Source organism: Cryptomeria japonica, chromosome 5 (genome assembly GCF_030272615.1).
Source record: "Cryptomeria japonica chromosome 5, Sugi_1.0, whole genome shotgun sequence".
Lineage (NCBI taxonomy): Eukaryota > Viridiplantae > Streptophyta > Pinopsida > Cupressales > Cupressaceae > Cryptomeria > Cryptomeria japonica.
This window is the reverse complement of record NC_081409.1, coordinates 304261398-304287960: the sequence shown is the minus strand read 5'-3', so window position 1 is coordinate 304287960 and position 26563 is coordinate 304261398.

Genomic DNA, 26563 nt, shown 5'->3' with positions numbered 1-26563 from the left:
AGGGTGAACTTCAGAAGAGTTTAGATAGTTATCTTATGAGTCTCATCTCACTGTGGTTTTTACCATTTGGGTTTCCACGTCAAAAATATTTGTGTCAAGTGGTGAATGTTTTGTGGTTATGATTTTATGGTTGATTTTCTTAACTACTTGACTACTTTGATAAATCATGATAACCAAAAGCATTGAGAAATGAAGTTTTTTGACATATGAAAAAGCATTAGGATGTTTATGAGTTTGAAGTTGTTTACTGTTAATTTTTTGTAACAATCAACCGGTTTACCTTATGAGTTTTTATCTTGACAAGTGGTATTTCTAATTCTAAGTTTACTTTGAGAGATTGATTTTGATATTGGTGAACTTAGTATTAGTTTTTCTATCTACTGATTCACCTCACCCCCTCTCATTAGTTGATTGGGTTCTTATTCTTTCATCATACCATCAATTGGTATCAGAGCTTATCAATTCCTCTAAGGTCTAAGCCTAACAGTTTGAGGTAAAGATCTTGCAGAACATGATGAAGAAGGAAGGTCCAAAGTTTAATAGAGAGAATTATAGGATATGGAGTGACAAAATGAAAATTTATATCAAGATTCTTGGAAATTAGTACTGGGAACATGTTGTTTTTCAATATGTTTCACATACTGGAATTTTGACTGATGATCAAAAGAAAGAGCAACAAGAAAACAATAAAGCATTAGAGGCTATTATCAGTTCTTTGTCTGATATAGATTATGTATGTGTTCATGGTCTAGAGATTGCATATGAGATATGGAAAAAAACTTGAAGAGATTTATAGTGGTGATCAACATGTTAAGATTGCTAAAGAAGAGAGTCTAAGAGGAAAGTTTGATGACATGCAGATGGCTGAAGGTGAGAATATCCAACAATAAGGTCAAAGGATAAAAGAGATAGTCGGTGAAATTAAGAGTGTAGGAGGTAAAGTGGAAGATGCCACAATGACTAGTAAGGTATTGAGAACCCTACTATCAGTCTACACTATCCGAGTTGCAGCCATTCAGGAGCTAAAGTCTATTAACAAAAACAAGGTAACTCTTGACTCCATCATTGGCAAGCTTACTACTTTTGAATTAAATGGTTATGATGGTAGTATACAAAAATCCAAGTTTGCATTTAGATCTTTTGTTTCTAACCCATCTGTGAGAAAAAAAAGTAGAGATGTAAGTCATAGTTATGAATCTAGATCCAACAGAGAAGCTGATGATGAAGATAGTTTAGTTGAGTTTGAAGCATTGTTGGCCAAGCAGTTACCCAGAGGCACTGGTCAATATAGAGGTAAATTACCTTTGAAATGTTTTGCATGTAACAAGATTGGTCACATAGATGCTAACTATCCTAATAGTGATAATGAGCATAAACTAGAGAAATTCAAGAAGTATAAGGGTAAAGGAAAAAGAGATTGTCTTATTGTTGTTGATGATGGTATCACTGATGAGGAATTTGATGGTGATGCTAATGTAGACATTGTGTTTGTAGCCATTAAAGAGGAGATATCTGATCAAAAGGCATTAGTATCTAGGATGGATAACTCTAATGATTAGATCATTGATAGTGGTTGCTCACATCACATGACCAGTGACCAGAGCAAATTTATTTATTTGAAGGAATTTGATGGCGGAGTTGTAAGATTTGGTAATGACTCACCCTGCATGGTTAAAGGTAAGGGAACTATTTCTCTTAATGGAAAGAGCAGTGCAGATGATGTCTACTAGGTTGAAGGTTTAAAGCACAATCTTTTGAGTGTGGCACAACTCAATGACAGAGGATACCCATTGGAGTCTAAGAAAGGTATGTGCAAAATCTATGACAGCAAAGGTGAACTGATTGCAACCAGTAAGCAAACTAAAGGTAACATGTTTCACCTTAATCCTAAAGTCAACAACTATTTAATTGCAAAGATAGATGATAGTTAGCTTTGGCATAGGAAATTTTGTCATATAAACTTTGATAAAATTGTTAAAGTGAGTAAGTCTAAGACAGTGATAGGTTTGCCTTAGTTGGACAAACCGGTTAATGCTCTATGTAAAGAATGTCAGTTGGGAAAGATGACATCCTCAACTTTCAAGATCAAATCTTTTTCAGTAGAACACTTGTTAGATTTGGTTTATACAAATCTTTGTGGAACAATAAGAACAAAAAGTATTCAAGGTGACAGATATTTTATGATCTTCACTTATGATTGCTCAAGGATGATGTGGGTCACATTCTTGAAGGATAAGAATGAAGCTTTTGGTAAATTCAAGGCATTCAGGGCCTTAGTTGAGAAGGAGAGTGGTAAAAAGATAAAGTGTCTGAGGACAGATCAAGGTGGTTAATTTACTTCTGAGGAATTCACTAGGTATTCTGAAGAAAATGGTATCAAACGATAACTTTTTTCACCAAGGACACCACAACAAAATGGTATCGCAGAGAGAAACAATTGGTTAGTTGCTGAAGCCGCTAGGATGATGTTGATACAAGGAGGTGTAGCGAAAATGTTTTGGAGGGAAGCCGTCAGCATAGTTTTCTACACTATGAACTGAATTCTGGTAAAGAGAGGTAAGGATAAGACTCCTATGAATACTGGTATGGAAGATCACCTAATTTTAGTTATTTCAAGATATTTGGAAGCAAATTTTTTATTAAGAGAGGTGATTATGTTAGCAAATTTAAGGCTAAAAGTGATGAAGGTATATTTCTTGGCTATTCCACCAAGAGTAAGGCCTACAAGTGTTTTAACAATCGAAAATAGAGAATTATTGAGAGTGCTGATGTTCGAGTGGATGAATATCTTGAAGTCTCAGGGGAAACTAGTTTTGAGAAAAAGGATGAAGATCCTTGCATTTTGTTTTCGGAACCAGAAACTATGAAATCTGAAACCGGTAAAGCAAATACTGATGTACCAGTTCAACCAAAATAGAAAAATTCAGAAGAAGATGATGATAATGAAGAAGTTGAACCTGAAGATAATGATCATGTTATTCCAAGATATGTGAGACTGAATCAAAATCCTGAGCAGATTATTGGGGATAAGGATGCTAGAGTACTAACCAGCAGAAGAATCAGAGAGAATTTCTACGTGATCTCCACTATTGAACCAAGAACTTCCAAGGAAGCATTTGGTGATGATCATTGTGTTAAAGCTATGGAGGAGGAACTAGATAAAATTGAGAAAAACAACACTTGGACCCTAGTACCCCAACCGGTAAATAAAAATGTGATAGGTACTAAGTGGGTATTCAGGATCAAGTTGAATGAAGATGGTGTTGTAGTTCACAACAAAGCTACGTTTGTTTGCAAAGGTTATGCACAAGAGGAAGGAGAAGATTATGGTGAGACTTTTGCACCAGTGGCAAGACTAGAAGGTGTCAAAACTTTACTTGCATTTGCAGCACATAAGAAATTAAAGGTATACCAGATGGATGTTAAGTCAACATTTTTGAATAGGATACTAGAAGAAGAAGTATACATTGAGCAACCAAATGGTTATGCTCTAACTGATGAGAAAGACATGGTACGCAGATTGCATAAGGCTCTATATGGATTAAAGAAAGCACCAAGAGCATGGTATGAAAGGCTTCATACACATCTGATGAAGATACGCTTTCCAAGAACCAATGATGATAGCAACATATATCTCAAATTTGAAGGAGATAAAATACTGGTTAGTGAAGTTTTCATAGATGATATCATATTTGAAGGTGATGATGACATGAGCAAGGATTTTGCAAATGAAATGAAAAATGAGTTTGAAATGTCTTTAGTGGGGGAAATAAAAATTTTCATAGGCTTGCAAATACAATAAATGAAGAATGGTATTTTCATCACACAGTCTAAGTATGTGAAAGAGGTTTTCAATACATTTTGTATGAGTGATTGTAAACCAGTTGGGACACCAATGGTTACAGGTTGTTAGTTGTCTAAGGAATATGAACCCACGGCTATTGATGAGAAGGAATATAGGTCAATGACTGAAAAATTGCACTATGTTGTTCACAAGAGACCAGATATAGCTCATGCAGTTGGCATAGTTGCTATATTCCAGAAGAATCCTAAGGAAACATATCTAATAGCAACCAAGAGGATTTTTAGATATTTGAAAGGTATTGTTGACTATGGATTATGGTATCCATATGGAGAAAATTTTGAATTGAAGGTGTACATAGATGCAGATTGGGCAAGAAATATTAATGACCAGAAAAGCACAACCAATGGAGTATTTTTTCTTGGAGGAAGACTTGTTTCATGGAGTAGAAAAAAGTAGAGTTATACTTCACAATCTACTACTGAAGCTGAGTATGTTGCAGCTTACATGAATTGTACCCAGGCTATTTGGATGAGGCAAATTTTGGAAGGTTTTAGGATGAAGATTTCAGAAGCTATAAAGATCTTATGTGATAATACAAGTGCCATAAATATTTTCAAGAACCCTGTTTTACATGCACGAACCAAGCATATTGAATTGAAGTATCATTTCTTAAGGGAAAAAGTGTAGAGTAAAGATGTGATATTGGAGCATGTTTCTAACAAGGAGCAGCTTGCAGATATCTTTACTAAACCTCTGCCTAATATTACTTTTGAGTATCTTATAATTCAGCTAGGGGTTGTACCCCTTCATGAGGTCAGTTGAACATGATGTAGATTACATCAGTCCCGAAGCTACTTGCAGAATTTTACAGGAGGATTGGTGTAGAAGTGGAGTTATTCCATAGGGGGAGCATCCAGTTGCAGGTTGTTGATGTTGCACAGTGAAATTTGACATTACATGTTTTACTTTCAATTTGGCATTGTTGTCAAAGGGGGAGAAGAATTATGTGACTATAAGGAGAAGAACCAACAACAAGCTAAAGAGATGGAGAGAATGGTGAATACTTGGTAATGTAAACCAGGATTCCTATTCACAATCATAGCAGCAATCAATGGTATTGATATTTGTATTGCCATCAATGCCAAAGGGGGAGATTGTTGGCATTTGCATAAAGATTGCATTAATGATATGTTATGTTGCCATTGATGTTAATTAACCAGTAATGATATTGTTGATATTGTTGTAATTATGTGTTGTAACCAGTAGGATGAACTTGTGAAGGAAACTGTAACTGGTAGGAAGAATTTGTGGAGTGAATCAGTATTTCTATATTGGAGAGTTGAACTGGTAAACCCTACCTGTTGATTTGATAAACCCTAACCGATTAAGTTTGGTGAATTGATTATATTGGTTTATAATCCGATGATGAGCGGTAATGATTATGACATGTATGATTATGGTATCAAGATAATTTCAAGTGATTTTGGCATATTTGTGTAATGGTTTTTGTCTAGGGAATGAGCAAGTATATTACCTATAATGCAAAGCATGTGATGAGTTACTAAGTTCAATAAAGTGGTGATCAAGGAGCGATCAATATTTTCTTGATTGATGTGCAAAGATTGCTATGTAATCCAACGATCATACTTGAACCGACTTGTTTGTAATCTCTATGAGAATTAGGTTTTTGTTGTGTTATCGACCTAATTGATTTGTTTATAAGGTCGATGAGTTGTTTAGTTTCAAAGTTGGCAAAGTTTTAGTTGTGTGTGTGGTTGCCAAATCGGATGATGTATCTGCAGTTTGAGTAAAGGCATATAGGAGCATGGAAAGGATCTGATCAAGCAAGTGCAGTTCTATTCAAACAGATCAGCAAACTCGTATTGTTTTATAACAATTATAGCAAAATTGAAATCCCCTAACCGGGTAAGCTCTAACAAGCTTGGTGCTATTCAAATCCTCTAACCAGGCAATCCATTAGCTTGGATTTTTAAATCCTCTACCGAGGTTACTCCTTATAGGGTATTACTTCTAACAAGGCATTGTAGTCAATCCCTTAACTAGGTGGTCCCTAATAGGATTTTTTCTTAATAGGATGTTTTGTAAAGCTTTAATAAGGTAGGCTACTAATAGGGTGAACTTTAGAAGAGTTCAGATAGTTATCTTGTGAGTCTCATCTCACCGTGGTTTTTCCCATTTGGGTTTTCATGACAAAAATATTTGTGTCAAGTGGTGAATGTTTTGTGGTTATGATTTTATGGTTGAGTTTCTTAAATACTTAACTACTTTGATAAATCATGATAATCGGAAGCATTGAGAAATGAAGTCTGTTGACATATGAAAAAGCATTTGGATGTTTATGAGTTTGAAGTTGTTTACTATTAATTTGTTGTAATAGTCAACCAGTTTATCTTATGAGTTTTTATCTTGACAAGTGGTATTGCTAGTTCTAAGTTTACTTTGAGAGATTGATTTTGAGATTGCTCAAGTTAGTATCAGTTTTTCTATCTATTGATTCACCCCCCCCCCCCTCTTAGTAGTTGACCAGATTCTTATTCTTTCATCATACCATCATTCCAATATGATCTTTTGGGTTTTGGTATTAAAGTTTTAATTGCTTAAGATTTCGGTAATCTGGTGACAGCTGATTCAACCCCCCCCCTTAGTTGTCTTCCAATTATTTGAATTGTCTAACACTTACAAATTTTCAATTATAGTTTCTTTTACTAATTTATCAGGTGACCTTTTCTTATTATCAACACCCAACAACTCCAAAATAGGGGTCATTTCTCTTTTCCTAAATTGCTTAGCAAATAATTATGCTCTTCCAATAATAAACTTGTTTTCAAAATAATCATCCCACATTTTATTACAATGCAATTTTAATGTGCTTGTAGGTATCATATCTTTAGACAAAATTTCATTGAAAAGACTATCTTCATCCATTTCCATCAAATTTTCCATATCAGAGAAAAATTTTGAACTTGAGGGTGTGTGCACCAAGATGGTGCCAAAAAAGTGGACACACACCAAAAAAAAGTTGAAAAAACAAATAGCGCATACGTGGTTTTTAAATTTTGAATAACCCCGAATGCACTTTGGTTTGTTTATGCTGAGACTAAAGGGAAGGGACCATGTATGTGGTCATTAAAAACTAAGACCGTATACACGGTCCCTTAGAAATTAGGACCCCGTGTGCGGTCTTAGTGTTTTAAGACCGCGTATGCACTGCTTGTCAATATTTTTTTTTTTATGCCGACTGGGTCTCATTTTCAACCCATGGTTGAAAGCAATTTGGAGGGACATTTTCTTGTGAAACCACACATGAGCTCCCAATTTCCACTTCCTAGTGCCATGGAAAGAGGTAGGTTAATTTTTTTTGTTTATTTTGCATATTTGATAAATTTTATTTACATTTTGAATTTAAAATCATTGATTTTGATTATTTTTTAAATTTTTTGTTACAAATATATGAGATTCTCAAAATCCATAACCACAATAAGATGAAGACCCACAATAAAACCCGCAAAATACACCTCCATCTCCTCCTTTAGAGCATGCACCCCCTACATAGGAGTAATTGCTTAATCAGTTAGGGCAAAACACTACTAAAATAAGTAGTCTAATTAATAAATTGAAAAGATCTAACCTTGAGCATCATTTATCCCTTGCCACTAGCCTAGAAACATTAGCTAGTGGTGCCATTGCAATTTCCACTCAAATTACAAAAATGGGGAAACTATAGGGATAGGTGTCGTGCATTTTATGAGAATGGATTATCATATGAGGGAGTGAAAAACAAAAACATAAGTATGTTGGCAATTGACACTCAATTGGTTGGTTTCAATATGTTATTGAAAAGACAAAGGAAGAATGGAGATCCTAGTGGACTTCGATTTGAACAAGGACAGAGTTCCGCTACTGCAAATGAAGATCAAAACCATAAAGCACCGGTAAGGCAGATTAATGCTTATAAATTTAATGGTAGATGCTTTTTTTGTAATAAATTTGGTCACATGGATAGGCAATGTAGAAATAGAGCAAATCAGAACCCTGATTCTGCTCCCGGTCAATGTTCTAAATGTAATAAGTATGGTCATAAGATAGAGGATTGTAGAATGAATGTTAAATGTTATGCATGTGGAAAATTTGGACATATTGCTAATTAGTGCAAGTCAAGCAATTACACTAGTTTTAGCAAAGCAATTCAAAAGAACAATGTTACATGTTATGCATGTAATGAGGTTGGACACATTGCTAAGTTCTATAGAAGAAGAAATCCATCAGTTGGTAATGATGGATCAAATGTTAAAGGAAAAGAGAAGGTTAATGAAATCCAACAAGATCATACCTAGAGATGGTTCAAGAAGACAAAAGATCATTCAATAGATGGAAATGCTCTAGTTACTCAACCGATAGAGGAGATTGCTCTTGTACTGACAAGAAGCTCATCTAGTAACTAAGGCAGATGCCTTAGGGGTAGGTAAAATTCATAAAGATAGTGCATATGCCCTAGGAAGAGGTTCTGGAAGATGTTCTACACATTGGAGATGCTTATCTGGCAAGGAGATGTTTGATCAAGATCCAGTATCTTTCACTGGAAGTCATTGATATCAATGATAGATTAGGGTTTCTTTGAGGTTAAAAGGTTAAATTCAATTTATTTATGGTCACTTTGCATTCAGGTTGATTCAAAGCGATTCAGAGGAAGTCTAAGGTGATTTCACCAGCGATCGGAAGAGTTCTGTGGGGTTTTTTCTAGGCATCTATTAACAGGTATTTATCTTTCATCATGCAAGCAGGATCATCATCTGTACCTATGTTTATTATAAATCTGACTATTGTTGAGGTCAAGGACCATCCTAGGCCTATTTTCAAGAGATATCCACATATTGCTACCCTAGGCAATTTGGTTGGTGCTTTTTCCTGTGTCTCGGAAGGACTCATGTATGTTGAAGATGTTAGAGCTTACATTCACTATCATATTGAGGATTTGGGATCGAGTGATATTAAGAACATGTACATGAGTGAGTTAATGGGAGATTCTAGAAAGATTAAGCTTGAGTAGAAACACATTGAGGATCTAGGGTTTACTAGCATTCTGGATATTCTAGAATTTGAAGATGAGATTATTAGATATGTTTTGAGCAGAGTGCATGGAGATTTTATCTAGTTAGACAAACCATATAAGATTTTGAATGAGACCATTAGGGCAATCACCAATTTACCGCAGGTTGGGAAATGCCCCAAGAAGAAGGTTTTTAATGATCAGGTCAACAAGATCACTGATGCAACATCAGACAAGCAATCAATGAGGGTCAGTACTATCACTAACATAGATATTAGATTCGGAAGCATGGTCATCGGTTACAAGGTAACTCAGTCTAACCGACTGAATTCTATTTCTAGCACCTACATTTATGCGACTCATAAAATGATGAGGGAGAATGAGAAGTTAGATCTATATGGTTGGATGTTGGATGAATTGTTGATTAACCTAGGAAAGATCAAAGGAGAGAAGGAAGGAACATTCCAATATGGAACCCTAATTGTCTATTTAATGATATTGTTCATCAATGAGACTCTCAGTATTGGGAAGAGATAATGGGCATTCGATATCTTAGTAGGGAGGCAACTAAAATAATCAATTACTACATTGGGTAGTCAGAGAGATGACAAAGTGTGGGGTTACTTTAAAGCATTTCAGAAGGTTATGAATTCTAGGGAGAGGGTTCCAAAGCATATTGTTGAGAAGTATTCAACAAAGATATGCTTCATGGTCAAGAAAGATGAAACTTTGATGGAAGCTGTAAGGCCCCAGAAGATTTGGATTGAGGAAATGGGTTATAAATTTGATGCATAGATCCTAGATGCTTATGCAAAGATGCTAATTGATGCACCTATCAATGAAACTATAAAAACCTTTGGTACTGCTAAGAAAAAGAAGCAAGAGGTTGAAACTGAGTTCAACTAGGAGAAGAGGGAGAAGCAGAAGGCAAGGTAAGTAAATTTGTTGAAAAGGTTTCACAAGATATCAAGGCATTAATTAATGTTGTTCCGGAGGAAGGAAGGAAAATGAAAGAACCAAAATTCTTTATTGAACCTATTGCAGCAGAATATGGATCTAATGATGGCACACCCTTAACATTCAAGAGGGTATTAAGGAAGAAAACTGCAGAGACTAAGGTAGAAGAAAAGAAGCAACTGGTTAGGAAAGTTACTATCAAGGTATCGACATTGAAAAGAGCACTAAAAGAAATACCTTCAACCCCATCCAGGACTAGAAGAAGGAAGAAGGATGACACTGCTTTAGCACTTGTATCGGCTAATGTAACTATTATTCCACCCAAGACTTCTGCAGAATTAGTTGATGAAATAACCAAAGATGGTATGTTAAAGAATGTACAATTTTATTATGAGCATTTGGATAATGATGAACAAAGAGAAGTACAGGAATCAGTTTTTTTATATTTGGATATATATAAGAAACCCCTATTAGAAATTAAAAACCAAATACCAACACAGTTATATGACATTTTAGATGTTAGAAGATTATCAGCAATGGAAGAGGACATGCATTTAAATATTCAGGTGTTGTTATCTATTTGTGTTTCTATTACTCCAAAGGAGATGGACATGACACTTGAAGTTGTAGAAAGGAAAATCTTTAACAACAAGCATAGAATAATCAGTCTTATGTTAGGTAGGGTCAATGAGATAGTCAAGGAGACACACAAGGCATGGTTTAAATTATTTTCAGAAAACCAGGGGTTTTACACTTCACCAGAACCTAAGATAGATACTGTAGATATCCTAGTTGAAGGGAAAGGTAAAGGTATTATGGGTACTTCACCCTCAATTTTAAAAAACATTAAGATAGTGGATATTGAGCCCCCAATACAGACAAATGTATAGGTAAATGTTAAGATAATGACATAATCAGAGAGTGTAAAGGTTGCAAATGTACAGGTTACTAATGTTGAGGATAATAGTCCTCTAGATCAGAATGTACAGGATGAAGTTGTAGTTCGAAACTAGCAATTACTAAGACTAAACCAAGTGGTGAAGCCACCAGTGCAAGTGAGGAAGCTATAAAAGTTAAACCATCAGAGGAGGAGAAAGGGGAATCCAACAAGGAACCAGTAGTGAGCCCATCATTGTTGTCAATTGACATCTCGCAGGTTGAAAAGAAAAGCATAACAAAGATGAGTTCTACTAAACTCATGATGATGGCTGCACAAAAAATTATGGAGGAAGGATCTATGGATAAAGGGGTTATTGATCAGTCTGTCACTGTTCTACATAGACTTGTCCCAGAGTGCAAATTTGACAATGAGGCGGGCCCATCCAGCAAGCTTAAGATAACCACTAAGAACATTTCAAAGGACTTTCAGTCTTTACAATAGATATCAAACTGCCAAGCATTGGAGAGGTTTACATAGGCAAAGAGAGCTACATTTGATCAAATGATTGAGTTAGAGAGGAAGGAGATTAATGATAAGCTGAAATTGATTTATAATGCTTTGAGGCAATGTACTAATATTTATAGACCATGTTGTAGCATAGGTTTGCTTACAGCTGAGACAGATAAAAGCATTAAGAATATTAAGGAGGAGATTGTAGGTATAGTTAATTCTTTTGATGGATCAAACTCTTTAACTACATCTATAGATGGTCAGATTTTGGTTTTGGAAGCCCAAGTTTTCGCTCTTGAGAGGGAAAAAGATAAAATCATAAGGAGAGCCAGAGGTCTTAGAGGATTGGTGAGTCTCCAGTTGGATTCATTAAGTATACATAAGAAGGAGTGTATAGATATGGTTGGTAAGCCCACATTGACAAATCTTAATGAGAAAGAGTCATTTGTCCATATGCTAAATGGACTAGTATCTATTTCTGACACTTTCAAATCTGGTTGGGTTACTTATCTAGAGCTTTTGGAGAAGGCCTATCTGGATATTTTCAAATATATTCAGCTTCAGTGAGGTATTTTGGGACATTCATTATATAGTCTTTCATTTTTTGTCCTAGTTTTTTAGCTTTTTGGTATTTTTAGTTGGCATTGATGTCAAAGGAGGACATTTAGGTGAAAAATATTCAGGAGGTATGGAGTATTTTTTCAAATGGATATTCAGCTCAGGAGGAGAAAGCTCAAGATGAAACTGATAGATGGAAACCATGATCATTTTTTACATGAGTGGTTCCATCAATGCCAAAGGGGGAGATTGTTGGTAATTGACACTCAAGGTTGGTTTCAATATGTTGTCATTGATGGAAACATGGCAACATGTTCTAGATTCATATTTTGGTTTGGTATAGTACTGACAGACACTTCACAGACACTTCACCGACACTGACATCGACATCGGCAGGTTGGATGGATTTCTTTGATTACCGGCAATGTAGGTTGATATGGTTTATGTTTAAGTTACCGGTATTGGAGGCCAACATCATTTGGGAGATCCGACATTGGTAATTTTTTTGATGTTCATGTGTTTATGTTATTGAGCCGACATATATACTCATTTTGTAATTATCTTTGTAAGCCGACATAAAGCATGATGGATTGTAAAGGGGTATATAGGTCAGTTGGTTAGATCATTTTGTAAAGAGAAGGATGTAAGGCTATGAAATGTAATGTGATGCAAAACATATGAGAGAGATCATGTATGTGATGATATTCATGTAAGGGTTATTCTGGTAAGGGTTTAGGGTTTCAAACTAGAACAAACGGAGCTTTACCGAAACTATATTCAGGCATAGAAGATGCTATCATTGCAGTTCAATCATTTCTCTAGATTCTAGTCTAGATTTGTATGTAGTCAGTGAGGCTCATTTTGTGATTGAGTAGTGTGCTCTAGGCTGTAAGCCTTCCTGCAAGTGCAAGCCCCTATATTTTGTAATATCTCTTCATATGACTAGTGGATTGATATTGTGGGTCACAAATCCCACTATGGTTTATCCTCTTTGATGTTTTCCACGTATAATTATTTGTGTTATGGTATTCATTTGTGTGATTGGCTTATTGGTTTCTTTACTTCTTTAAATTCTATATGTACCAGTATACCGGTTGGTGAATGCATGTTTTAATAAGGTTAAAATTGATCATTTCAATAGAACACTGATTCACCCCCCCTCTCAGTGTTCGTGGATTCCAACAAAGTAAAGCACAAATATGTGATTTTTTTGTTGATCTGAGTCCTTACCTCTTAATGCAAGGAGGTTTCCCATACATTGGCGTACCAATGTGCAGATGAGGAATCTGTTTTAGAATAGGTGGTGGATGGTCTTTGATGAACCACCTTGTTATAATTAGGAGGTTCCATTTTATTTTTTGAAGAAAGTATATTCATGAGTTTTTCCTTAATGAGAAGCCTAATTATTTTGACATGAGAGAGCTCCATGGTAGAGGTGGTGGCTCTACCTAAGATAGAACTGGAGCTTGTAGGGTATTAGACCGATAGAGTCGTTGCCACTTAGCACCCAAACCAAAGGTGCATGTGACTGTCCTAGTAGCCTTGAAAGAGACGATGGAGCTACAAACTCTTCAGGTGGACACAAAATTGATTGATATGATCATCCAACATGGAACATAGTTAGAACACCCTCTTGTACTAGATGATGATCCATTAGCTGGGGCAGCTGGCGCTGGTCAGCCCATTTAGCATGTGTCCCACTTGCTCAAGCATATGCACAAGGATGTATGACGAGGTCATTGCAGATGGCTCCACAACCCATTCGTGCATGATTTGTGGGAGTAGATTCCATACCATCATGACTGAGGATGTGGCGCTGACGGATGGATTGATGGGTATTGTGTTTGATAGTTAGCCACAGACACATGTGTGTTGATTTGAATTCATAACATTTTATTTATCAGTCACTTAAAATTTGTAATTGTAAATTAATTTTCATTTATAGATCAATTTAAATTGATACAAACAATATGAATTTTAGGATGCAGCAACGACATCTGATATTCCTCCCTCAGTTATTGTAGTTGCAACTTCGATGGGTGAGGTATAAATTTTGTAACATGTTAAAATAAAATAGTACACTTTGAATTCAAAAAAATTACAAGATATACTAACTATCTTTAATGCTTGACAATTTTTTTGTAGGCATTGTGAAGGGACCAAATGTCCCAGATTGACGATGTCACGCTCTCACCGATTGATTTTGGCCTACAGAGCTATGCGGTATCATATTTTGTACACCTTATTTTATGTATTCTTTTGATGAAATTTATGCAAGTCATTTAATTTTAGATTTGTTAAATTATGTTCAATATTATATGTACTAATATCTCGTGTTAGTTTTGTTTTTTTAGGGTACCCCTTCGTGTCTAGGCCTGGTCCTCAGTGAAAGAAATCCTCGAGGATGCCTAAATGTGGGAAGAAGGTAATTGAACACATTTTTAATCGTACAATTGTTTGAAAAGGTTGAAATTGTCTTAGTTAGAATTTGTAGATTCATTAGTGTTTTTTTGTATATTTTATATACAATGGCCATTGAGCTTTGTAGATATGTTGAATGCACCTGATACACTTGAGGATCGAGAGAGGGAGGAGGTATGTATCTCTACTTTATTTTCTTGATTTGATGATTGTATGGATGTGTACATGTAAACTTGTGATGAATTATAATCTTATCAATTTTCATACAAGAAATATCCATAGTTGTTTCATCAATGGTGAGCCCTCCTCCATGTACTGGAGAATCATCTCAGGCTCCAGTATAGTTTTCTTCTCTATATCGTAGATTTTTAGCTTTTTCAATGTATATGTGCTAGTACACTGTATTAATTGTATTTATTCCACAGTAGCCCCCTTCATGGTTTGGCCATAACTTGGAGCCTTTGAAGAAGGTATTCAAGAGAACTCCTAAGGTTGAGAAGGAGATGACAAAGAAGACAGTAGATCCTAGATCAGCAGATGAAGTAATCTACATTTTTATTGCAAAGAAATTATAGTTAAATGCATAGTTATGCTGATAATTGTGAACTATTTTCTACAAAAGGATTCTAACTTAGCTTTTGAATTGTGGTTTTGCAACCATCTATAGAGCCGCCTACTACACCGAAGAGGCTCAATTTTGATGATCCATCACAAACTGTATAGGATCATATAGTGTTTGTTGTTGTCATTGAATGACCAATACATGTAGATATATTCTACATTTTTCATGTATATCGATTTGGACATGGCATATGCCACATTTTTGGAAAACTTGTATTGACTTGGCATACATGCCTTTTTTGATATATATAAATGTTGATATTCAATCCAATAAATGTGCATTGTGTTTATTATTGTGCATTTTGTTGATATTGATAGGCATTTTTGATACATATAGAATTTGTTCATTGTGTTTATTATTGTGCATTTTGATATATATATAAATAATTAAATAATTATTGATACGGTTAAATGATTATTGTTGATCATTGTATTTGGTGGTTGCCCTTTTATAAAGTTAAATGAATATTTGCCTATGTAATCATCAATATGAATATAAACAACACAAATCTATGATATAAAGCATTGCAATCATGGAATATGATTTGATAAACTTTCTAAAATATTGAATTAACTCTACAAAATTCCTTGTCTCAATGAAAATGAAATTCAATGGTAATGGTCAGATTTGATCCATGGTAATGATCACTGGATGCTTTTGATTCCTTTCATTTATATTTGTTAATGTGAGTGGTGCGATAGCACCCTCATGCTCGCAATGGTAAAATTTTGGTTTTCATATTGTTATCCATTGTTTTATCTAAATAATGTTATTTGGGATCATTAATGGTCATCTAAAGTCATTTGTGAAAGTTTGGGGTCATTTGGATAAAATATGTCAAAGTTGCAAGGTAGGCTAGAATTGATTCCATTCATTATGGGCATAAACCAATATTATGAGCATGTCTAGGTGGTTATATATGTGCTAGGCATGCTCCTATTATACCTCCCAAAGCATCATAATGTCAAGAGCCATACCCTACCGATGCGATCTCTCAAGTGCCCAAAGTCCAAAAAATTGTCAAACTTTGATGGACTATTTATCCCAATCCAGGACACATATGATTGATTTGTTTGAACCTATAAGATCATGTGAGGCTCCTCCACAATGGCCTATCTCAATTTTGGATGACTCGGAGCCATTTTCAAATTTACATTTTTTTCGCCTACTGCAAAAACCGTCAATCGCATGCAACGCAACACAAAGTTGCAAGATAGGCTATAATTGATTCCGTTCATCATGGGCACAAACCAACATCATGAGTGTATATGGATGGACAAATTTTCAATAATAATGCTCCTATTGTGCCTCCCAAGGTGTTGTAATGTCAAGAGCCATACCTTACCAGTACAATCTCTCAAGTTCTCTGAGTCTAAAAAATTGTCAAAATTTGACGGACTATTTCTCCCAATCTAGGACACATATGATCAATCCATTTGAACCTGTAAAGTCATGTGAGGCTCTTCTTAAATAACCTATCTCGGTATATGATGAATCAAAGCCATTTTCAAATGGTAGCATTTTTTTGCCTGCTACAAAAATGGTCAGTTGTATGCAATGCAAAGTTGCAAGATAGGTTAGAATTGATTACATTCGTCATTGGCACAAACCAACATCACAAGCGCATCTGAGTGGGAAGGTTTATGCTAGGCATGCTCTTATTGTTCCTCCCAAAGTGTCGAAACATCGAGAGCCATATCCTACTATTGAACACAATGTACCACTAAGAGGGGGGTGAATTAGTGGTTCCTAAATTCCTTTATCGTTTAAAGAAACCTTAGAATACTAGCTATAATATTAAGCACTAAACAATCAATCCGGTAAGACAAAAGAGAATATCAAAAGGGACAATCACACAAATGCAACCCACAACACCAAATGTATAAGGAAAACCCAATATGGGAAAAACCTTGGTGAGAAATGCTGCTAGAGGCTACTGCTCCAATCCAGCCTCACAAATGAAATACTGAATTACAAAGATTTAGGGTACCAAACCAAGGAGTGCCAACCCCTACACCAAGATCCAACTTGGTGATGTATATTGAAATACAATTTTGTTATAGTTATAGCTTCTTGTTGAAAATGAGTTCTGCAACTCTTGATCAAATAGGTTACTGCCGGAATAGGTTACTATCGGTTGACAATCTTCTCTTCTTTACTAGATCTCACACTACCAATTATGAAATCACTCTCTCTGATTCTTGGTCTCTCTTATCTCTCTCTCTCTCACAACCTCATAGCTCACTATGTCACACTTGGATGCCACCTTTCTCAACCACACCTCACTGGTTTTCTCAATTGTTGGACCTGCTACAGTTATACCAATACTCAATCACTGTTGGTTAAACCCTTTCACCAGTTTGCTTGTTAACTCACTATGCAAATTTCTTAGAATAAATTCTAAGGGAGATGATTCTTCTTTGTACTCAATCTCTCTTCACTCTTCTTCTTCTCCTCAAGCATCAACATTTTTCTGTTTCGAGCTCATGTATTTATAATCGTGGATTCCTGCCAAGAACGCATTCAATCACTAGCGTGTTAGGTTTTTTCTTCTCCAACTCAATTTGAATCCAATTTAATTTGATCTACTTTTCCAAGGATAAGATCTTCTTGACATCAATCAATCACCAACAAAGCTTCACATTACAATGTGTGTTTTCTAAATCTGGAGGTCTACACCATGCTTTTTTTTCTTTTTACTATCATTCACCATTAATGGCTTTGTTGTTTCCTTCACCAAATGGGTATGAAGATCAAATATTCTTGTAGGATCAGTTCAGTTGCTTTTCCAGGTTGCCTTCCTCAAGCCACAATCCTCTGGCATCCTTCATGACTTGTGGGTTCCTCATTAAAGTTGACTTTCTTGCAAATTTGTTACGTCGATGCACACTCCACCGACCTGTGCAATCCCTCACCTAGCATCCAGTTGTCATGCTTGTCAATATCCACCTCTGCTTGGATTCCATTGTTGGTTTGACATTCTCTGTCGACCAAGGTAGACTATCGGTTTAGTTCATCTTACCGGTTATGACCATCAAACATGCTCTCTATTTTGCTCACTAGTTGTTGTGTATTCATAACAAATAAACAACCTTCATTTCAGTTTATACCTTACCAATAAGCTTGATTTACTAGTAGATGGCACAAGTCATGTGTACTAGTAGCCTTCCTTTTGTCTGCTCACTCTCATGTGTATTGCCATCATACCGGTTACTATTTCTTACTTACCGGTTGACATCAATGACAACTTAATGCCAATAATGTCAACACCTACCAACATGATCTGGAAGTTGCTTGACAACTTTTTTTATAATAATGATAGTTTTTTTCTCAATTTGTACGTATCTAGACTCAATCTGTGACTCCCATGACCCATAAATGACCCAAATAATTCTCTATGATTATACAATGTACAACAAACATCTCCATGATTATTACTTACATCACATAAACTCAAAACCCTTAAGATATAATCAAGAATGGTCATGATTGACCTTATCACATCACATAAACTCAAAAACCTTAAGATATTTAAAACATTGACACATATATTCACATGTATTCAAAAAATACTCACATATATTAAAAACATTGTCTCTAAATATAGACAAATCAGCTCTTGGCTAGTTAAATATACAAAAAAATGTGTTACAAATCAACTCATGGGCTTTTATACAAAATTTGGCATTTAAATATGTGTGAATCTGATCATCGCCATTTAAATATACAAAAAATGAATATAGAACAATTTGCCGATGATATATACAAAATTCTCAAAATCATTCTACCCTGAACCATAGAATCATTCAAGTGAGCCTTCTGGATTGACTCTAATACATATTGTGTCAAGTAATTCCTCGTGGTTAGATTCATGAACTTTTCATAAAATTTTGTTATGAGGTCTACCACAATACTTAGTCAATATAATATTTGTTGCAACAACTAGGTTGGAGAAATGAAGAATATGTCTGTGTGTTTCAACGTCCTCAAACAACCAAACATCAGAATTCTTGATAGGGTATCTCCTAAGCCATGTGCCTATCATGAAAATAGACCCTACTAGATACTCAATACCCTCTCTGTCAATGATTGTGGTTGTCAATTTTCTCTTAGGCTCAATACAATGGCACAAAAAGTAATCTATACCTTCTTCATTGTTCTCTTTTGCAACAACTGCATACACGTGACCTACATATTATTAAATGATAATTAACACCAAAAATAATGTTTGATGCAACAAAATGGGGCAAAAAAATTCTTGCAATAAATTTAACCCAAAAATCACCCGGTTCCACTAGGTCAAATACATGATCGAAATCAACTGATGCTTCCATCCGGTTCAACTACAATGCTCTAGGAATTTGATAGGTATCAATGGGAACCAACAGTGTACAAGACCATTTGTCAACCCACTCTTTTGATTCACATTCTTCCCACAAAAATACATACATGAAGAGAAAAAATATGCAATGTGTCTAGTATAAATTACTAGTGAAATTGTATTTAAACTTTGAAATGAGTGCATGTCACTGGATCCCACAACTATACAATAATCTTGATATTTTTCAATGTTAGATTCAGTGATCAACCAAAAATATCTATGAAGCATTGACATACCTAGTCCCATTGTACAGTTACACCATCATACAATTATTGTTGCATCTGTCAACTCAACACCACCTTCGCACTTCACTTTTTCTCTAGCTAGTGCTCTTTTTACGCATGCTCTTGCACCATTGTGATCTCCCTTTCCATGTCCAGCCTCATTGAAATTCCAAAAATGTTGTACACTTCTTGTCAAATGCATCCTACTCAACCAATAGAACATCCTCGCATTCTTAAATTGTGAGGTACAATTATCTGACCACATTAAGTGTTGGTTGTATTGTATGTTCCTTTCCCTTAAACTATCATATAAAACTTTAAAGAATCCTTGCACAAACTATGATGAATGTTTACGATCATCACTTATGTAGAAGTGATACTCTCACAACATTTCTATCATCCTCTGTGCTATCATCTGCATGCATGAATGCTATGTGTACAAAAATAGAAACTTGTGTAGAATGGTAATACATAGATTGCACTTCATTTTGAGGTTGTAGTGTATAATTTTCAGCAAAATCAACTATAGAGACAATGGTATCAAGAGGAAATGTGTCCTTTCATAACTTGAATTGCTCATCTAACCACAAAGCTCTATGTGTATGCATTATGTACTCATAAACTAGTTTCTCTTGAAACATTCTCATAAAATCAGCTACACATGTTTTTCACTAACTCACATCTCTTTAATTCTTTTCTATCTTTAACCGCATATGTCATTGTCTTGTACTTTCTAGAAGAAAATAGTTTCTTACCAATTTCATGTGTGCTATCCAAATGTAGACATCTTGACAAATGTTGTAAACCACCACATGTAGCACAAGAACCTTTCAAACACATCATCTTATAATAAATTCAACCATCATCTCTTTTACATAACACACTTGAAATAAATTCTCTCGGTGACTTAGGAGGTGGTTGTATATTGCATTCCTAAAAAACATCGTTAGTGTGCAAAGGACAACATATATGACAATAAATATCATAGTGCATGGAAAATTCAATATGTATCCTACAACAACATGTGGTGCGTACATGATTAATCTTAACATAAAAAGGTTTTCCCATTTCAAAAAATCTTTAACTAATTTTTATTTGAGAAAACATTTCAAGGAATCTTTCATAAAATTTTGTTTGAGTCATATCCAAATAGTGTTTAGCATGTGGCTCATGATTTCTAGATCCAGTTCACCTTCTAACAACATCTCTTTGGTTAGGTGAAACCCTTGTGTTGTCATGCCAAAAATTTTCAATTAATGTTCTTAGTGCATCAACAACAACCTTGTCTTTGTGTGGTAGTCTACCCAAGAATGCCCAAAGAGAATTATTGTTAGGATCCTATATTTTATCCCATCTCTCTAATGCTTTACGTAAAGTTTCTCTACTAATGTTTAATGACTTACTTGTTTTCCTTATAAAATGATTTTTTTAATTTTCTTGCTCATTATGGTTGATGTAATGACATGTTGAGTAACATTAGAATCTTTAGAACGTGATTTTGAACCAATAGCTTGATATGCATCAAATAGATTTCACACAATAGTTCTTTCTCTATTAATTTCAAATGATCTTAGGCCTAGAATTCTCATTGTCTCTCTAAAATTCAAATTTTTAATCATTTCAACAATTAATTGGCATCTTGTAGTTTGATTTAAGTTTTCAAAATAGTTTTGCCATATTATTTTGACCATTCTCCTACAAGTTTGTTCATTCATTTTATCAAAAATTGGCTTCAAAATATTCTCATCGATGTCAATTAGATACTCTGGTTTCCTATGAATGATTCTAGGAGGTGTTAACATTGATGCATTGCATGCATTGGGTACATTCATTTCATCAAATAGAGCTGGTGTATGTTAAACATTTAATTGATTATTCAATGTGGTCTCTTCTTCAATTACATTAGGTGCATTATGTTCATTTGGTAAATCGAATTGAGATGTTGAGGATAATGTACCATCTTGTCCCATTGTTCTTATGTCACGTAATTTATTCATATGCTACCTTAGTCCTTCTTTTTCAGCCTCTCGTTGTTCCATCGTTCCTCGCTCGTTCTTTCCCATCATTAATACCAGTTGTCCTAAATAGAATCATTTTACATATATATGTAAACATAAGTTCTTAAACAATCAAATAACCATAAAATTGATCATTATCATTATGTTTTTTATCAAAACTATTAAACAATTATAATAACATTGACCAAACTATGAAGCCTCCAATATCAATAAAATCTAGGTCTGGGTTTTGAATGCCATAATGGAATATATCACTGTTGAGGGTCGATTTTCCAGGGCTCACACTTACCACTTTGTTCTTTTAAACAATTTTAGACATGACAAAAGGGTTTCCCTACCCTACTATCTTTTCAAGTCCCTTTCAAGGTCCCTCAATAAACATAGTAAGAATCCCTCAAATCCGGTTCTCCATTGTGGGCTTTTGTTGCTCATTTATGAGCACTGTAAAACCCTCACCATGATAGAAAACAAGAGGTTATCCACCTCTATAGAGAAAGGCAAGAGAAAGCTAGAGGGAGGTGATTCCAACAAGGAGAAGACAACCTCTAGCAAAAAAGTAAGAGTGCCTCTGGGATGGAAACCCATGAAGAAAAGATTGAAATAGAGGAAACTAGAAAAGAAGGCAACGAAATGGATACGAAAGATTCTGGTGAAGACAACTGGAAAGATGAGGAGGTGGGTGTTGAGGAAGAAGGTGGTGATGATGAGTCCGACAATGAAAGCCCTATCCATAGTGATTGCCCTGGCAATGACAACAACCACCCTATGGAGGATGTGGAATACAAGGATAATGAGGAAAAAGATGTGAATTCTGAGAGGGAGGAGAACAAGGAACCTAAGAAGGATATGACTAATGATAGTTTAAGTGAGGATAAGTGCGGGTAAAGGGTTATTCCTGGATAACCTTAAAAAAATCACTAAGGCTAGACTAGATTATGATAGATGACCTATGAACTTTTGAAGAACCTGGAAAAATATGGGAAATAGACGGATGAGAAGAGGAAGGACGATGACAGGGATTAGATAAAATGGAAGCAGGATATGGAGGAGAAGGTTAAATCGCTAGAAGAAGGGAATGTGGTGATGAAAAATTTGCTAGGCATTATCCCGAATATCTTGTCAGTTGTCACTAAAAACTTGGAGGATATTGCTAAGGTCTTTGATAATTCCAGTTCTCCTAAACTGGTGGTAGACCTTGAGATGGATGAAGATACTATCAAGATTGGTAGTGGTGAAGCTACTCTAGCTAGTGCTGCAAAGAGGACCAGGGCAAGTGTCAAGAAAGTTGTTGCTTCTTCTGCTAAGGATATCCCTAATCTTATGGAAAATATCAAAGAATTGTATGGGATTAGCAATACCCTAGCTAATACCCTGAAAAAAATCAATTAGTTTATTCTCTCGGGTCTGGCTAGTTTTGCTGGCTTTGTGGCGCTTTAGTTGGTTCTCTATGGTTTTTTGTTGGCTTTTCGTTGGTTTGTTCCTTTTTGTCTCTTATTGCTATATCTATTAAGTTTCATTTGTAAAGGGTTTCGGGGCCCCTTCAAAACCTATTTTTACCTTAATCAAAAACATTGACCAAACTAATAAGAACAACAATTCAATCATTTGAAATCATGCAAAATAGAAAATTCACTTACTTCAACGTATAAAATAGTCACGGAAGCATATTAATAGTTGCAGTGGGGCCTTCAATGACCTCAAAAAATTCTTTTGAGGTCATTGAGGTTGTTGGGAAACTAAAAGTATGTCCCAAAACCATGTGCGCGGTATTTTTAGTAACCTCGTACGCGTTCTTAGCCCTAAAAATGTTCAACGGGCCAACATTAATATTCCCAGCACCCCGTACGTGCTTTTAACTCAACAAAACCCCGTACGCACTTCCTGTAGTAAAGAAAATGTGAAGGGAGGGAGGGAAGGAGAGTGAGGGAGGGAGGGAGGGAAGGAGAGGGAGGGAGGGAGAGGGGGAGAGGGGGAGAGAGAGTGACAAAGAGGGTGAGAGAGGGAGAGAGGGAGAGAGATAAAGAGGAGGAGAGAGGATAGAAAAGGGAGCGAGGTAGAGGGAGAGGGAGGGAGAGAAAGGGGGAGAGGGAAATAGAGAGGGGGAAAGAGAGAGGGGGGTAGAGAGGATGGAAAAGGGAGACCAAGGGGGGAGGGAGAGAGGATGAAAAAGGGGGGAGAGAGAGAGAGGGGGGATGGGAAAGCAAGGGAGATAAAGGAAGAGCATGTTGGTCATATTGTGTCCTATGACCCCTTAGGACACCATATGACCCCTTACGACACCATAAGGTGTTGTTATGGGATATATGTTGTCCTTAGGGATCATGTGGTATCTTGTGACCCCTTAGGACACCATATGAGCCCTTAGGTTCCGTTATGAGTTATATTGTATTCTAAGGGGTCATATTGTGTTGTATGACCCCTTAGGATACCATATGACCCCTTAGGTGTCATTAGAGGTCATATTGTGTCCTAAGGGGTCATGTGGTATCATGTGACCCCTTAGGACACCATATGACCCCTTAGGTGTCTTTATGGGTCATATTGTATTCTAAGGGCTCATATTGTGTTGTATGAACCCTTAGGTGTTGTCAGAGGTCATATCATGTCCTAAGGGGTCATGTCATATCCTATGACCCCTTAGGACACCATATGACCCCTTAGGACACCATATGACCCCTTAGGTGTTGTTATGGGTCATATTGTATTCTAAGGGGTCATATTGTATCGTATGACCCATTAGGATACCATATGACCCCTTAGGTGTCGTTAGAGGTCATATCATATCCTAAGCAGTCATGTGGTAACCTGTGACCCCTTAGGACACCATATGACCCCTTAGGTGTCATTATGGGTCATATTGCATTTTAAGGGATCATATTGTGTCATATGACTCCTTAGGATACCATATGACCCCTTAGGTGTCGTTAGAGGTCATATTGTGTCCTAAGGGGTCATGTGGTATCTTGTGACCCCTTAGGACACCATATGACCCCTTAGGTGTTATGGGTCATATTGTATTCTAAGGGGTCATATTGTGTCGTATGACCCCTTAGGATACCATATGACTCCTTAGGTGTCATTAGAGGTCATATCGTGTCCTAAAGGGTCATGTGGTATCCTATGACCCCTTAGGACACTATATGACCCCTTAGGTGTCGTTATGGGTCATATTGCATTCTAAGGGGTCATATTGTGTCGTATGACCCCTTAGGATACCATATGACCCCTTAGGTGTCGTTCAAGGTCATATCATGTCCTAAGGGGTCATGTGGTATCCTATGACCCCTTAGGACACCATATGACCCCTTAGCTGTTGTTATGGTTTATATTACATTCTAAGGGGTCATATTGTGTCGTATGACCCTTAGGTGTCATTAGAGGTCATATCATGTCCTAAGGGGTCCTATGGTATCTCGTGACCCCTTAGGACACCATATGATCTTTTAGGTGTTTTATGGGTGATATTGTATTCTAATGGGTCATATTGTATCGTATGACTCCTTAGGTGTTGTGAGAGGTCATATCATGTCCTAAGGGGTCATATAGTGTCTTGTGACCCCTTAGGACACCATATGACCCCTTAGGTGTCATTATGGGTCATATTTTATTCTAAGGGGTCATATTGTGTTGTATGACCCCTTAGGATACCATACAACCCCTTATGTGTCGTTAGAGGTCATAACATGTCCTAAGGGATCATGTGGTATCCTATGACCCCTTAGGACACCATATGACCCCTTAGGTGTTGTTATGGGTCATATTGTATTCTAAGGGGTCATATTGTGTCATATGACCCCTTAGGTGTCATTAGAGGTCATATCATGTCCTCATTGTTGGCATTTGACTGAACCAGTAAAAATTGTTGGTGATATGCAACTGGTAAATGATTGATTGGTGAATGTGATGAAGAGATTCAAATTAATGTTTGATGACTAAGTCTTGTGTTGTCATTGATGGAAATATTAATTTTGTAGTCATCTAAGTCTTGGAAGCCAATTGGTAAGGTTTAACCGGTACAAAAGATAGTTTAATAGAGAACCAGTAACTAAGACTCCGGTTGATAAACAAAGACAGAGTTGCATTGATGCAACCGGTACAAGCGATTGATGAAGAGTTAAATGATGCAGTTTTAAAGAAATAATGGAGATAGGTATTTGGAACTATATTAATGACCACATTGGAAGATTCAACCAGACAAGAGAGATTTAATGTATAGAGCTGGCATTTTGATGAACACTTCACCAATAGTGATAAAGTTACTTAAATCGGTAAACTGGCAAAGGTTTTGTTTTATTTTTAGTTTGTTATGTCGGTGGCCGACATACATTCAATGTGCAATGTTAGTTTTTCTAGATTCATTGAACCTATGAAATTGTTCCAAGGTTGTAGTCGACTAAGTTGATGTCTATTAAAAATGTGATGAGCTATGAGATAGATATGTATATGTTGATGAGATCAAAGGTGAATAAGGTGAAGTTGATTATGCAGTGATTAGTGAATCTCTGTATTGATGTGTTGTTGAAGTTTTAAGGATCTAAAGCAAATCTTATTAGACACAGAGGTGTTACATGAAGATCATTTGATTGTTGTTATCCTAACAGTTATAACAGTAAAATCCCTTAACCGGGTAGGTCCTGACAGGCCTTAATTTGTAAATCCCCTAACAAGGTAGCTCTATATCAGAGTCTTATATACTCTTGTGAGGTTGATCCTAATAGGTCAAATCTCCTAACATGGCTCATCATTTAGATCCCTTAAATGGGTGACTCATAATAAGGTCTGCTCCAAACAAGGCATATTTGTAAGACCTTAACTAGTCAAGATTTCTATTTTGCAAATAGTGAATCTTGTAGGTATTAACTCCCACTATGGTTTTTCCCTTTTGGGTTTCCATGTATAAATCTCATGTTATGTGGAAATTTTTTTATCTAGCATTATCTTATGTGGTGATATTCCTCTTATGCTTGTTAAGTTTTAAGTTGTTGAAGTTGGTGATCAAATTCATATTGTTTTTTCTTGCACTGATTCACCCCCCTCTCAGTTCCTTATAATTTTATCAATTGGTATCAAAGCCAAAATTATTTGAGGCTTAACTACTTGAGAAGGATTACTAATGCAT